Source organism: Gekko japonicus, unplaced genomic scaffold (genome assembly GCF_001447785.1).
Source record: "Gekko japonicus isolate JY-2015 unplaced genomic scaffold, Gekko_japonicus_V1.1 scaffold158, whole genome shotgun sequence".
In the NCBI taxonomy this organism is placed as follows: domain Eukaryota; kingdom Metazoa; phylum Chordata; class Lepidosauria; order Squamata; family Gekkonidae; genus Gekko; species Gekko japonicus.
The window spans coordinates 495,380-499,809 of NW_015170279.1; the positions used below are offsets into that span (position 1 = coordinate 495,380).

The window sequence follows — 4,430 nt, forward strand, 5'->3', positions numbered from 1 at the left end:
GGGTGGGGGGGGAGGAGGTGACGACACCGTAGGGTTGCCAGGTCCCCCCGTAGCCATCAGCGGGGGATGGCGGGCGGTATGTTTGCCAGCTCCAAGTTGGGAAACTCCTGGAGATTTGGGGATGGAGGGGGGGGGGCAGGGACTTCAGTGGGAACAGATCTCGGTATTCTGCAGATGAGCTGTAATTTATTTTAATTATTTTTATTTATTTCGTTAAATGTATAGCCACCCTCCCTGCAAGCAGGCTCAGGGTGGGCTACATCAATCTCAATGCAATACGATTAAACTTAAAAGACAACTTTAAAATGACAGTTTAAAACAGTATAGAATCATAAAAACACCGTGTAAAACAAATGAGATCAGATGTCAGTTGCGATGTCGATCAGATCAGTTAAGGTAGAACAGTGGGTACCCAGGTGTCCATTTGGATCCAGGTCACTGATGGGAGATTGGCCAGGGGAGGAGGGACGTCTGCCACCTCAGCCAAAAGCCCGGTGGAAGAGCTCTGTCTTACAGGCCCTGCAGAATTGTAATAGATCCTTGCAGGGCTCTGATCTCATATGGGAGCTCATTCCACCAGGTGGTCGAGGCTAGTCAGATGTACCTGGGGCCGGGGACTACCAAAAGATGTTGATTTGTGGACCTTGGTGCCCTACGAGGTTCATATGGGGAGAGGCGGCCCCAAAGGTATGCTGGCCCTTGGCCGTATAGGGCCGTATATAATTCTGGGGGATCTCCAGGTCCTACTTAGAAGCTGGGATCCCTATGAGAGGGAGAGGGAGTGTGTAAATGGGTAAGCGGTGTCTGTAGAGGGGCCTCAGCCTCTTGGAGCGCTTCACGGTACCTCCGAGGAACCTTTATAACAGCCCTGTAAGGAAAACCGTACTGCAGAGGTGCTCCTAAACTCTGGTGACACCAAGAGTAAGTATTGCTGGGATTATTTCCCTTTTCTCTCCCCCCCCCCCCCTTCACAAGGTGGTAGGAATCCGAGACAGGAGTTTGACGTCTATGTTTTCCATTTTGCATTACTGGGAGAGTGCAAGAAAAGTTGTCCCTCCCCCAAGGAGTGTGGGGTGTGTGTGGTTCTCCTGTGAGGTAGGTTTGGCTGAGACTGTGATTGGCTCAAGGCCACCCAGGCAGCTTCCTGGTAGAGTGAGCCCCCCCTCACAACTATCTAATGAAATCAGTGAGACAGACTGACTCAATATCATCCACTGGGTTTTATGGTGAGTGATGGGTTAAGTCTGGGCCTCTCAGAGAGTTCAATGCTCAGCCTGGTACATTTCATTGGCTTTTAATGCTTGCTGTAAATACTGAGTGCCCTTATTATTCCTGTCTCTGTACTGTCTTAGTTTCAGTTCCTTTGACTTAACCTGCTGTGTAGACTGATGCTGACTTGCTGTATGGTGTTGATTGGAGTTCGTGGAACACTTGATTAAAAAACCTGTCTAAAGGCTAAGAATCTTTAATAAGAGCTCTGTTTAGTTGAGCATAAACTGAATAAAAAGAGCATAGGCTGAGAGCAGGCATAAATATGCTCCTGTGGAAATAGTTTTTGTTAGTGATTAAGGTGCTAAGTGTTGCTATAATGTGTCTTGTTACAGGACTATGGTTTTTATTTTCTCAGTTTGTAATGTGGGGCTAATAACATGTTCTGCCTTTCAGGATTGTTGTAGCACTTATTGAGATAATGTATGTGAAAGTGAACATTCAGGAAAAGCAATAGGAACCTTGCCCTGTAAGATAGGTCAGTGTGGTTCCCATATTGTAGGCTAATTACCCATGTAGATATCAGGGAGAGAATTATTTGCCTAAGGCCACACACTGAGTTCACAGCTCAGATGAGACTTGGTCTAGATGAGATGAGCTCAGATGAGACTGGAGACAGCTTCTATCTCTGAAAAGCATCCATACATCTCCTACTCCTTTATCAAGTTAATAAATACGGGCTTTTATGTATTTCCGATGTTCAAAGTGCTTCATGTAAATTTTTTTCAGTAATCTTTACACTAGGGCTGTAAATGTCATGTAATGTTTATATGCTTGACTAGTTGCTTTGTTAACAAGCTCACAATATATCTAGGCCACATACAGTGTCTTGCATATTCTTACATATGGATCCTTATTGATTGTATTTATTATTTACACCATTGCCTTATGCGAATCCTGTTAGATAATTAAAATTATCTTAATGTTGTGAATAGGGAGAACAGGGACTGAGGTTCACCTGTTGTGGGTTGCCATAACTCTGGCACAGCTGTTCTTGAAAAAGAGCAGTCTCTGTCAAGTGTTCTCTCAGCCCCACCTACCTTACAGGGTGTCTGTTGTGGGGAGGGGAAGGGAAAGGAGTTTGTAAGCCGCTCTGAGACACCTTTGGATAGTGAAGGGCGGGGTATAAATCCGATCTCTTCTTCTTCTCTTCTTAAACCAAACTGGATAAATGTGTGCTCAAAACTAAATCCTATTTTGTTTAATGGGGCTTCCTCTGAAAAAGTGTGCAGATAATTGCAGCTCTAATGAATACACTGAGTCAAGATCTGAAGTGGGGACTGTAGCTCATTCTCCTAGAACTGGTTTACAGGTACCTGTCACAGTGACTGGCAGTTGACTCCGTCAACAAGTTCATACCTGTGTGATGTTAACTCTGTTAACACCGTGATGGCCCATTTACACTTGCTAGGTAATTGATTCTGTAGTTGTTAACTGATAAACACAAGTGTGTGAACCAGAGTTTGGCTACTAGTTCTAGAACCTTAAAAAAAACTGTTAGAACAACAGGAGGAGCATAACTATGAGCATTGGTGCGTTTGAGATATTTGCACCCCTCTTGTTGTGTTGTAAAAGGTAAAGGTTCCCTTGCTCGAAAGCCAGTCGAATCCGACCCTAGGATTGCGGTGCTCATCTTCGTTTCAAAGCCGAAGAGCCAGCGCTGCCCGAAGACGTTTCCGTGGGCATGTGGCCGGCATAACTAAACACCAAGGCACACGGAACGCTGTTACCTTCCCACCGAAGTGGTACCTATTTATCTACTTGCAATTTCTTGCTTTCGAACTGCTAGGTTGGCAGGAGCTGGAACTAGAGACAGGAGCTCACTCCGTCATGCGGCAACTCAGGTCCTGAACTGCTGAACTACTGACCTTCCACTTCCTGCAGTTCAGCGTCTTAACTACTTGAGCCACCGCAGCTCCTGTTGTGTTGTACATATCTCCAAATTGGGAAGTATGACCACTTTTTGTTGGGCTCCATTTTATATTTTGAAGAAGTATATGCAAACTTCTTGATCCAAATTTAATTTATTAGGAATAAGCTGTACATCATACTTAGGTGCTGATCTGAATGTACAAACAATTTGAACTATAAAGCATACTTCAATGGACAAGTATTCATGATAAAAAAATGCCACAATGAGTTGTGTAATTTATACAAAGTTTACATATTTCTTGTCCTTGGAAGAAAAACACTACAGCTGTAACTGTATATAGCAAGCTGCAGAAAAAACTGAAATCTAAAACAACAACAACATGAGGGGTTGAGTCCCCCAAAATAATAGAAGCAGGACCTGTAGCTTTAGAGGGGAAAACCCTCAGCGGCTGTTGCTAGGCAATCATAACATTATTGCCAGCCTTCAGGCCTTGGTTTCTGTCAGTAAAAGGTGGGGAGGGATGATCAGGACCCTTTCCATGGCTATTTTGGCTTTTGAGGGAGCATTCATGGAGGTCAGGCCCAGCAGCACCCATTGGGTGACTTGATATCACATGACTTGCATGGCTCATGCAGGCTCTGCTGCTAGCTAGTATTCAACAGCAGCCACCCCATGAAAGTCAGTATATGTGTTTAGAGTTTCAGACTAGGACATGGGAGACCCAGTTTTGAAACTGCACTCTGTCGTGGAAGCTCACCTAGTGAATTTGAACCAGTTATACGTTCTCAGCCTAACTTACCTCACAGGGTTGTTGTGAGGATAACATGGAGGAGAGAATGATGTAAGCCACTTCGGGTCCCCCTTGTGGAGAAAGGTGGAGTGTAAATCTCTCCTTATATATAATTGAATAGTGGGTGCCAAAGTTCTAATTCTAAAATGCACTCCCTTAGTGTATGGCTGATGGCACTGCTCCTCAGCATTTATCGCCACCAATCAGAAGGCAAAGCCCGGGTCCCGCCCACACCACAACTGCTGCGACAACCTGGTCTTTTGCATATGGAAGCTGATTGGACTTCACTCCATTCCACACCTCAAACTCCCCCCCCCACCGCAAGGCAGTTGGGATGTCAGTTGCATATGGAACCTGCTGTATTCTGGTGGTGTGCAGGTCCCAGGTTCATGTTTTAAAAGCAGACTGACACTGTTTGCCCAAAGCCAGAGCCCTCTCCCAGAGCCTCTTTCTAGATCTCGTTGTATTTATTTCCACAACGGGCCTTATTTCTAGTAA

General features: G+C 45.0%; 1 protein-coding gene across 2 annotated transcripts in view; it reads left to right on the forward strand.

The window, feature by feature from the left end:
• Positions 1 to 1,184: 1,184 nt before the first annotated feature.
• Positions 1,185 to 4,430, forward strand: part of RFWD2 (ring finger and WD repeat domain 2, E3 ubiquitin protein ligase) — a 185,909-nt gene continuing 182,663 nt past the window's right edge. For both annotated transcript variants that reach the window (XM_015417745.1, XM_015417746.1), the window contains exon 1: positions 1,185 to 1,226. The gene's annotated coding sequence lies outside the window, so the exon portion shown is untranslated. The remainder of the gene's footprint in view (positions 1,227 to 4,430) is intronic.